We start from the raw sequence: 11,909 nt of genomic DNA, 5'->3' as shown, positions 1-11,909 counted from the left end.
GTGGGAGATGGGGTTGGAGAAGGAGACAGGGGCCAGATCATGCTGGGCCCTTTAAGACATGTTTTGTTTTATTCTAAGATAAACAGAAGCTTGTTTCAGGGAAGCAGGAGAGTGACAGGACTCATTTACTTCTCTTAAAGATCTTTCAGCTTCTGTGTGCCAGTGGACTGAAATGGTATCCCAAGGCTGGAGAGGAAAGGTGAGAGTAGAGATATATTTTGGAGACTGGATGTTAGGAAGTCACATAATTTAATCTACTTTGGCGGACAGAGAAACTGGGGCTCAGATTGATCCACTGAGGATCTCACAGCTAAAAGTGAGTGGGATTCAAACAGAGCTCTCCAAGCTCAAGGCTCCCGTCTCTTCTGTGCACAGAGGGAAGGGTGCAGCCCTCCCCTTCCCCTCAGATCCCAGCACAAGAGGAAAACCCCTGTTCAGCTATGGACTCAAAATCTTTAAAACATTTGCCCTCTTACACCCAGTAATCTAACTAACCTAAAATAAAGAAACTTTTTGCAGAAAAGTTGTTCCTCACAAGCGATGATTTCTAACCTTGGAAAATGGAAGTAACCTAAATATGAAACACAAGCAAATGCTAAGAAAAATGTAGCCAAGCACTTGGCAGAATGTTTGGCAGGCTTTAGACAGCATGGCGATGAACAGCAAACGTTGCCACGAAAGGAACACCCACGATGTGCCAGACCCTGGGCTGGGTGCTATTTAATTCTCACAAGAACATTTCAGGGTAGAAACCATTATACCCACTTTACAGATGGGGAAAGTAAAGCTCAGAGGAGTGAAGAGCCTTGGTTGTGCTTACAGAACTGAGAAGCTACACAGCTGTGCTGAGCAGTTCACTGAGCTTCCCCGAGCTCGCTTCTTCATCTGTAGAATGGGAATGATACCTCCAATAAGTGGTAATTTGGGTGGGGGCAGGTAAATGGTAGTAGAACATGCCAGCTCAGTGCCTGGCATACAGTAGGTGTTTGGCAAATGCAAATCCTTTCTCTTGCATCTTGTGGGGCCATCTTCACCTTCTGACTGCTACTCCCCATGCCGTCACCACAGAAACTGCTCCCGTCTCTCCCTGTCCCCCCACACCCTGCCCATGCCCTGAGATTGAGTGTAGACGTCAAGAACAGGGCAGGGCTGTTCTTGTGGATGAGGCCAAGGACTATATTTCTGGGTCATTATCTGCAATGGAACTCTAGCCTGTGCTCCTAGGGAAGCGGCTGTGAAAACCCCTGGCTTGCCAAGGTCCCCAAATATGATAGCGGGGACAACCCACGTGCAGGACAGCAGGGTTACGCTCAGCCAGGTTGGGAAATGCAGATGGACCTGGTTTCTTGGGAGGAGTTGATAAGCCCTCAGTCCTCAGAATCTTGTGTGCTGAGCCACAGTCAGTGAGACAAAGATTATTCCATGTGAGGTGCTGACATGATGGAGTTGGGACTGAGGTCCAGGTGGTGCTAGTGGTAAAGAAGCTGCCTGCCAGTGAGGGTGGACGTAACAGACGTCCCATCCCTGGGTCAGGAAGACCCCCTGGAGGAGGGCATGGCAACCCACCCCAGTATTCTTGCCTGGAGGATCCCATGGACAGAGGAGCCTCGCGGGCTACAGTCCATGGGGTCACACAGAGTCGGACACGACTGAAGCGACTCAGCAGCAGCAGCAGTGCATGCGTGCACATGGTGAGGAACTGGTGGCCTGGGGGCCGGGTGGGGACAGGGATGGCAGAGGGGACAGAGTGGTGATGGTGGCAGGGATGAGGTGCGGATGGATTCAACAGTGAGCCTTGTGGTGATGCGGGGGTCGGGGGGGATGCAGTTGGAGCTGGAGGCTGCGATGGTGGTGGGCTGACAGAGGAGATGAAGACAGATTAGGGTTTTGGTGATGCTGACAGGTTCCCGGCATCCATTGCGTGAGCAAAATTCAGGGCACTTAACCCTGCCTGGACGAAGCTAGCCCCGGCACCCCCTTGGATGTGTGATCTTGGACTTAACCCCTTCACCTCTTTTTCTCTCTCCATTGCCCTCCTTTAGAGGTGAGCCCAGAGCCACAAGACCGTTTGCCAGTAAGTGTGCACCTCACCCAAGTTGAAGTGTAATTAGAAGATAAGAGACTCCTGCCCTGGGCTCCGGTCCCAAGGGGAAGGGAGCTGGCAGGGATGGCCAATGTGGCTAGAACTTTGCACCCATTACCGCTGAGTTCTTAGCACACCGCAGTCCTAGACAGGAAGGGACATGACTCAGGAACAGGATCAGAACCCAGAACAGGACCCGCGTGCTGTCCTCTGCTAGGCTTCTGGTTTTCTCTTTTCCTTCGGCCATGCCCTCCCCACAGGCCTGTGCAAAGCCCCGGGGTCCAGGCAGAGGCAGAACAGCCTTAATCAGGGGCTTCATTCTGCAGGGTCCCTGGGACCTCCACCCCCACGTACCCTTCCCACACCCAGCTCTACTCACCTTTCATCAGAGTTTCTTCTGACACCCCCTCCCATTCTCACGGGCCCTCAAGAAGCCTGTGACCCATCCTCAGAGTAATGCTATCTGTTACGTTTTGGGTAAGGCACAGTCTTTGCCCTGAGTTGAGCCTGCCTCATTCCCGGGGAGGGAAGAGAGGGCTGTCAAGCCCTTTAGGCCGGAGTCCCAGGGAGGCTCCGGCTCCTGCTCAACACGCCACTCCAGCCCTCTGCCTCCCCGGTCCAGTGCTCCTTCTCCCTGCCTTGCTGGGGCCCTGGGTTTCACGCAGGCTTGCCTCCTCCTCGTCATGGGAGACACACGCTCATTATAGACACAGGCTCATCTGATCATCATGAGGCCGAAGTTCTAACAATCTGGATTTGGTCACCTGAGAAAAATGCACAGAGCCCGTGAGAGCTGGGAAGGCACAGGCTGAACCTGCCCTGACAGGGAGCCTTCCCGCCTCACTGGCACGGCCACTCCCACGCTCAAGCCTCCGCCATGGCTCCCGCTGGCTGCGGAGCCCACTTCCTGTCTCTCCCCCAGGCGCCAGGCGAGCAAGCAGGGCCTCACAGCAGCTGGCTCCAATCCTCCAATCCAATCCTCAGGCCACACCTGTTTTCCTGCCTCCAGATATTTGCATATACCCTCCCCTCCACCCAGAACACCTTCCCCAGTCTTCTGCATATGTGCAAACTCTGTCTATCCTCCAAGGCCAAGTTAGGTGTGGTGCCCAGAACAGGTGTCGGTCCCTGCACTGGCCCCTAAGCTTCTGGTCTGTCAGCAGGAGTAAGAGAGCAGGCACAGATGAACAAGTGAGTGGAGCAGACCAGATTACCGACGAGGACCTGCTGTACAGCCCAGGGAAGTGTACTCTATATTCTGTAAAAGCTCTAAGGGAAAGAATACGAGAAAGATTATATATGTGTGTATGCGTGCGTGCTCAGTCATGTCCGACTCTGCAACCCCATGGACTATAGCCTGCCAGGCTCCTCTGTCCAGGGCCTTCTTCAGGCAAGAATACTGGAATGGGTTGCCATTTCCTTCTCCAGGGGGTCTTCCAGACCCAGGGATCGAACCCGCGTCTCCTGCAGCTCCTGTATTGGCAGGCGGGTTCTTTACCACTCAGCCACCAGGGAAGCCCCATATTAAGATATATATGTATATATAACTGAATCACTTTGCTGTATACCTGAAACTAATACAACATTGCAAATACTATACTTCAATTTAAAAAAAGAAGAAGTGAATGTAGTCACCCAAGGGCCTGACTGGGACGGGGACCCAACAGAATCTAGGCCCGTCCCTTCCCCAGGCCTCAGCTGTGCTTGGCAGCCCCAGGCGGAGGCCTGAGAGTGAAGGAGGCTCAGCCTTCTTTAGGGCCCAGTCCCTGTACGGCTGAGCCCAGGGCTCTGCTTCGCTCCTCTCTGCCTCTCAGTTTGCCTTCTGAAAAATGGGACTAGGTACATTCTAGAAATTACAGCTTCTCTTCCCCCAACCCCTCTCCCCGACATCCCTCTACTCCCGCCCTTTCCCTACCCTCAAAAGGTGCTTGAGATGGGTTCACAGAGGACGTGGAATTAGAGTGACTCTGGCCTCCACCCTCTGAGACGTGCAGGCCCTTGGGGAATCCTGTCCGGTTGGGAGAGGCGTACCCACCCCGGCGGCAAACAGCTCTCAACAGCCCACGGCTCCAAGACATTTTAGAATTTGGAAGCACTGGGAATGGGGCCCCCAGGACTGCCTGGGGCCTCCAGGAGGGCCAGAGAGGGAGGTGGCCCTCCTCGCCCACAGGCCCGTCCCTGTGGGCTGGCTCCACCACCAGCCATACCACCACCTCCAACTGACCGCAGAATCCCACTTTCTCTTTCTCACCTTCTTATTTACTACTCATAGGTATTTCCCATCTGTAAGCAATCAACTTTCCAGGGTCCAGGTGAGGAAACCATGGCCCAGAGAAGCTCAGAGAGGGATGCCCCAGAGGTTAGGCCCAGACTGGTTCCCAAACCAAGATTTCCTGGCAAGCCTTGGTCTGGGGTTCCCTTGATGCCACCAGGGCCCTCCTGCCCCAGCTCCAGGCTGCTTCCCTGGCAAATACACATGGAATCAGATGGCCCTGAGTTTTGATCGCCGCAGTTCATGGTTCCCAGACCTGCCCTCATCCTCCTGCCTCAGTCTCCTTCCTGAGAAACAGGGTTTGGATAAGAACCAGAGTACACACAGGAGTCACGGCCTGTCTCTATCATTTGGATTTCAGTGTTTTCCAGGCCCCTGCTTTGTGTCTGGTGCCCCAGCCCAGCAGTTCCTGAAGAGGCACAGGCCCAGCCCAGCTCTCAGCTGAGTCTCTACCTGGTTCCCCAGGACAAAGAGATGTGTCAGGGCCTCGGGATGTGCCAGAGCTTGGGAGGAGGGTGCCTGTAGTGAGTAACAGCTGGACATTTCCTAGTCTGGCTGAGGAGGCACCGAGCTTTGTTACTGATCACAGGCCAAACTCCTTGGGGCTCTCCAGGTTCTTTCCTGCTCTATAACCATCCCCATTCTACAGATGAGGAAACTGAGGCCCAGAAGAGTCACGGAGCCCACTCAAAGTCAGGAGGGAACTGGAATCTGAACCCAAGCTGTTGGAGTTGGAGCCCAGTCCTTCTTCCTTGAGTGCTGGTGCTGCCTGGCTCAGCCACCCTGTCTTCAACCCCTCAAGCTTCCCATGAAAGGGGCTGAGGCAGGTGAAGTCACTTCTCTAGGGGACCTGCCTCCCTTCTGTACTGAGAAGAAACCTATTGGATCCAAATCACCTAAGGCCTTGAAAGGAAAGGGGGGCATCAGGGCCTTGGGAATAGGTGTTAAATGGCAACCCACTCCAGTGTTCTTGCCTGGAGATGGGGGACGGGGGAGCCTGGTGGGCTTCCATCTGTGGGGTTGCACAGAGTCGGATACGACTGGAGCGACTTAGCAGCAGCAGCTCTACACTGCAGAAGACACCGAGGCCCTGTGGCCAGGCTAGGATTCACTCCAGGTCCACCTACCTAGGCCCCAGAGCTCACTTCCTCCACCCAGTGCCCCCACACAGCTGAGGGGGAGACCCCCCCCCCAAAGCTCACTGTGGCCCCAGCGACCCCACTTGGTCCATACCCCTGGCCAGGAGACCCCACACCCCTGCTGCAGAGAAGCTGTGCCATCCCTACCTGCGCCCCCAGGAGGGTCCCTGGAGGCAGAAGCTGTGCGCTGGGGCCAGGTGGGCACCGTCTGGGGCCTGCAGTGGCACAGTCAGCAGACTTTGGCACCATCTCCGCCTCCCTTGAGAAATCATTAACCCTGAGAGACACCACACCTCCGGGGATGGGAAGGACTACTCAGGAGGCTCGGACCACAGCTGAAGAGGGGGTACAAGGGCAGGACTGAGGCGGGGACCCCCTGCTCCCAGGCCCAGAGGCCTAAGCCACAGGAGCCAGAGCCCAGCAGAGCCGAGCCCACAAGAGGTAGGAACCCGGCCCCAGCCCTGGGGCACGTGTGTGAGGAGGCAGGTGACATCTGGGCCCTCCATCTCCTCCCTGCCATAAGATCCCTCAGTGGCAGAGGACCCGTGAGGGAGGTGAGAAAGGCAATAGGTTCTGGGAGGGAAGTAGTAAAACAGTGTGATAATCCAACATGAAGTCTTCAGAGAGCAGTGAAGGCAACCATGATGGGTGCCCTCCTTTGAGGCCCCCACCCTCTCCCAGGGTTCATCCATCCCCACCACACCCCCCCCCCCCACGCCACCAGAGCTGATTTTAAATCACTTCCCCTCCCTGAGCCACACAGCCACACTCCCTGTGTCTGGACCAGGGGGTGCTGGGTCCTCCTACCCTAGGGGCAGGTGAGGACAGCCAGGGAGACACTCGGGCCAGGAGGGGCATTCAGTAAGGCCTGGAACAACCAAAAGAGACCATGAGATGCAAATATGCTCTCAGTTCCAGGAAAGTCCTGGGGGGAGGAGGTCGTGCCTCCTGAGAGGAGCTAGAATCAAATTCATTGAGCACCCACAGTATGCTTTATCTCCACCTCAGTGGACATGAATTTGAGCAAACTCTGAGAGATGGGGACAGGGAGCCTGGAGTGCTGCAGAAAAGGATGATGGGGCTCAGAAAGGGGAAGTGACCAGAAGCCAGGAACTGGCTCTGACGACAGCACCAAGGCCTTCGATGAGGGAAGAGTTCTCCCGGCCTGCCTCACCCCTCCCCATGTCTCCTCGCCCAGCAGGGCATCCTCCACACTTCCTATCCAACCCCTGTTCTGGCTGCCCAGCAGTTCTCCTGGCTTCCCTGGTGACAAGACCAAGTTTTCCTCTGTGGAACCTCCTCACCTAACCCCTCCTTACCCCGATGGAGGGCGTATGATGAGGCCAGGCACAGCACCACCCTGGCCAGAGCTTCTGGTTTGGGTTTGGGCATGTGACCAAAATTGGGTCAGATAGAACTGATGAGACTCAAATAAAAGACTTTTGTTGGAACTGTTACGAATAAGAACCTCATTCCTCCCCACTGGGATGTCCAAGTCTGAGAAAGTGACTTCCAACAGCTGTCTGTCTTACTACCATGAGGAGAAAGGCTACTGAGAAATAACCCAAGGCTGAGTTAAAGCCGAACTAAAAAATGGAGACACGTGAATTCCTCATGACTTATGCGAGCCCCTGGATATAGCCACACCTGAAGCCATCACCGCAAGACTCTTCAGTTACTGAATCAATACACTCCTTTTCCTGCTATGTCTGGTTGAATTAATCTGTCCTCATTATAGTGCTCTTGAGGCAGGAAGTTCCTCATCCCTACACCACCCTACCCAGATGCTAAGGGAGGAGCACAGACAGAGTTACGGTAAGCGAGAGAAGAGTTCGAACTTGGTTTGGCCAACTCCCTGTTAAGCCTCCTGGAGTTCCCGCTTCTCCTCATAACTTGATATTGGATGTCTGCATTCATAATTTGGGGAGAATAGTATTACTTTCTTCATAGGATTCTTGTGAGGACAAAACCAGATGACTGGAATACTGTTCCTGGCTTGGGGCCTGGAACACAGCATGGACCCCGCCCACCAGTCATCTGAACTCCCAGGGCACTGAATCCGTAGTTTGCTCAGCACACACGCCACTGTCCTGTCATCATCCTGGGTGGCCTTTTCCTCGTGGGCAGGAATCACACTTGACTTAGACTCAGTAGATAGATGTATCAGGCAGTTATGATATGACAGACACTTTAACAGAATGTTTGTTCCCCAAACCCCCAATTTTAAAACAAATTATCAAAATACATATGCTGTGTGCACACCCATGTTCAAAGCAGCACTATTCACGATAACTAAAACATGGAAGCAATCCAAGTGTCCATTGACAGACGGGTTTGTTGTTGTTGTTCAATTGCTCAGTCATGTCCGATTCTTTGTGATTCCATAGACTGCAGCACTCCAGGCTTCCTTGTCCTTCACCATTTCCTGGAGCTTGCTCAAACTCATGTCCATTGAGTCGATGATGCCATCCAACCATCTCATCCTCTGTTGTCCCCTTGCCTCCTGCCTTCAATCTTTCCCAGTATCAGGGTCTCTTCCAATAAGTCATCTCTTTGCATCAGGTGGCCAAAGTATAGGATGCATAAGCAAAATGTGGTCTATACATACAATGGACTATTAGCCTTAAAAAGGGAGGGAATTTCAACACATTATGATACAAATGGACCTTGTTATGCTAAGTGAAACGAGCCAGTCACCTAAAGACACAAACTGATTCTACTTATTGGAGCTATTTAGAATAGTCAAAATCACAGACAGAAAGGAGAATGGTACTTACCAGGGGCCAGAGCGGGAGGAATGGGAACTGGAGATGAAGAGCAGTGACACACAACAATATGAGTATCCTTAATACAACTGTATATTTGAAAATGGTTAAGATAGTAAATTTAATATTATTTATTTTACCATAATTTTTTAAAATTGAAAAACTATGTGCTACAACAAGCTTAAAAAGTGATGAAATCTGGATGAAGGAAAAACCAATGAAAAAAATGAGAAGTTAGCCCTTATAGAGTCCATAAAACATTTAAATATTTGCCTTGACGTTCCAGATAATTGTCAGAGGTGGCCCATGAATTGGGTTCTGAGCCTCCAAGCAGGCAAGGCAAAGAGGGAAACATGATCTGAGATCCATTAAGCCCAACATCCATCCAACGCACATACATACATACAGAGAGAGAGAGAGAAACCTCACGAGGATTTGGGAATTGTGGTGTAATTCCTAACCTAATAGGTTTTACCTCTTGTGTGTCTCCAAGAAAAGGATGCTACAGGATGTTGGATGGCACTTGACATGACTATTAAAATGTAGTTGCTAAGAAACCAGGTTCAGGATCTGGACCTGAGTTCAATTGTAATGAGGCAAATTACAGAACCTCCTGAATCCTCAGTTTCCTCATCTGTAAATTATGGGTAATATATGAAATCTACCTCAGAAGGTGGTGGTAAGGATGAAAATGAACTCATGCACTTAGAGTCACAACGACCAACACAGAGAGAAGGCTTACAGAATGTTAGTTTTGTAATGGTGTGGTGAGATCACTAGGGGCCTAGCTGGTAGGAGGAGAGATGGGCACCTCTGCCCAAGCCTCCAGGCCCACCCCAGGCCAAGGGAGCTAGCCTGGTCTCTCTGCCTAGGACCATGTAGGACAAACCCCAGCCCCAGCCCCTGCCCTCGCTCCTGCTCTGACCCCTGGGGCCAACAGCTCTGAGTCACTGCTCTGGCCCTTACAGGGTGTGTCCTGGCCTTCCCAGACCTTTGGCCAGTGTGTGGATGAGCCAGGTGTGGCCAGATGGTGCTTTTTCCATCTCAAGGGCACCTGTCTGCCTGCCATCAGGTGATCTGAGCAGCTCACTGGGCTCTGGGCTGTAATTGATCCAGGTATGTGTCAGTTTCAGAGAGTGGCAAGTGGCCAGCCACAAAATAGGCCTAAGAGGTCAGAATATGAACTCAGATGACTTAGGTCCTAATCATCTCTCCACAGCTTACCAGCTGGGGGCCTTGGCAAGAGAGTTCATCTCCCAAACTTCAATGTCCTCATCTGTAAAATGGGCACAACTGCAGAAGCCAACCCTTACGTTTGTTATAAAAAATAAGCAGGAAATGCGCTAAAGCACTGGGGCTTCCAGGGTGGTGCTAGTGGTAAAGAAACTCCCTAAGCCGTGCAGGAGACACAAGAGACATGGGTTTGATCCCTGGGTTGGGAAGATCCCCTGGAGGAGGGCCTGGCAACCCACTCCAGTATTCTTGCCTGGAGAATCCCATGGACTGAGGATCCTGGCGGACTACAGTCCACGGGGTCACAAAGAGTCAGACACGACTGAAGCAACTTAGCACACACACGTGCACTAAAGCACTAGCACAGGGCAAGTGATAGAGAGGCGGTAGCAATTTGGACCCACACCAGGGTTTCTTCACAGCCACTGTCTCAGGTGCATGGTTTTTAAAAGATTTTTTTAAAAAATTATTATTTATTTTTGGCTGCCCTGGGTCTTGGCTGTGGCACACAGGCTCTCTTCTGTTTGGGCCAGCAGAGGCTACTGTTTGCTGTGGTGCACAGGCTCTAAGGCACAGAGGCTCAGTAGTTGTGGTGCACGGGCTTAGTTGCTCTACAGCATGCGGAATCTTCCCAGACCGGGGATCAAACCCGTGTCCCCCGCATTGCCCGGTGGATTCTTAACCACTGGACCACCAGGGAAGTCTCTTTAAAAGTTTTGATCTGAAAAATGTCTCGTTGCTTGTCTTTTCTGGCGATCTACTCTGTGCACTCACTCCGTGCTCAGAAATTAATCAAGTTGAAATCAAGCCCTGACTTGTCCTGTGGTGTCTGGCAAGTCACTCCTCCCTGAGCTACAACTTCATCTGAAACATGGAGTGTCCCCCTCACACCTCAACAGTGTATGGCTTCAGAGGTGACCTGGAGAGCCTGGGCTGAGTGTGTCTCTTTGCTGTGTGTGTGTCCAACCCTTCCTCAACCTTCCAGCTTCACAAACTTTTGCAGAATACAAGTTTCCTTCATCACTCTGTCTTATAGCTGAGGAACCAGCCTAAGGTATTAATATATAAACAGCCCCTTGGTGTCAGACTCACGACCTCCCATCCTAGAAAGAACTTGAGGACCCATGAGACCAACTCCTCACCTCCCCGCCCCCCAGGCCTCTGAGCCCCTTCCCAGGGTACACATTCTTTCTAAAGGACCCCTTCCACAGGGCTGCTCTGCCACAGTTTGCACAGCTCCAGTGATGGGGAGCTCACCCCTTCCCCCGACCTTCACTCTGTGGCCCCAACTGTATTTGTTTTTATGGAGCTGAGAGTTGCCTGAACACTTCCACTGGGCTTGACTTCAGGGAGTAACAGGCCCCACTTCCCCTCTCTGCTCTGCCACAACTTCCCCAGAGCCTTCCCTCAGGTTCTTCTCAACACTCCTCACCACCACCATCCCGGGAAGGTGTCACAGCCAGGAAGACCTATGTTCCCATTCCAGCTCTTCTCAACCTCAGTTTCCACATCAGGAAAATAGGGGGAAGTAAAATAACACATGGCTGTCTCTGAGATGGAACAGGCCTCTGAGCCCCCCAGGAATGCGACCTGGTGTCACATGCCCCTCCTGGGGTCCCCTGCCTCTTCTGTGTCCCTTCAATGGACAGGAACTGATTGCTCACCTCGTCCAGGCACTGTGCTTGGCGGAGGACACTGGCCGGGTGGGGACAAGTATCCCTGCCCCCACAGAGGGAAGCTCTGTGTGACAGCAGAGTAGGTCAGGCCACAAGGAAGGAAAGCGAAGCCCAGGTAGAGGAAATAGTGTGTTCAAAGCCCCACTAAGGAAAGAACCTGGCTCCTGGGAGAACTGAAAGATCAGGGCGGCTGGAACTCGGGGATCATTTCTTCAAAGGATTGGGTGTCAAAAACCATTGCACATTCATTCAGTAAGTTGCTAGCCATCAAGTTAGAAAAGAAAGTAAAACAAAATAAATGAACAACAACAAAAACCTGCCTGTGTTCATTGCAGTATTATTCACAATAGCCAATACTTGAAAACAACCTAGGTGTCCAAGATAGATGAATGAATAAGCTGTGGTATATACATATATACCTAGACACACGATGGAATATTTCTCAGCCTTAAAAAATAAAGAAATCTTGCCATCTGCAACTACATGGACAGACCTGAGGGGCACCATGCTAAGTGACACATGCTAAACAGGGACACATGCTAAGTGAAATAAGTCAGTTAGAGAAAGGCAAGTACTGCATGATCTCATTGATACGCAGAACTTTTTTTTAAAGTCAAATACATAGAAACAGATTGTAGAATGGTGGTTGCCAGGAGCTGGGGGGTGGGGGAAACCAGGAAGTGTTGGTCAAAAGATACAAATTTTCAGTTACATAAGATGAGTAAATTCTGGGGATCTAAT

The sequence above is a fragment of the Capricornis sumatraensis genome, chromosome 9 (assembly GCF_032405125.1).
Source record: "Capricornis sumatraensis isolate serow.1 chromosome 9, serow.2, whole genome shotgun sequence".
Lineage (NCBI taxonomy): Eukaryota > Metazoa > Chordata > Mammalia > Artiodactyla > Bovidae > Capricornis > Capricornis sumatraensis.
This window is presented reverse-complemented; position numbering follows the sequence as displayed.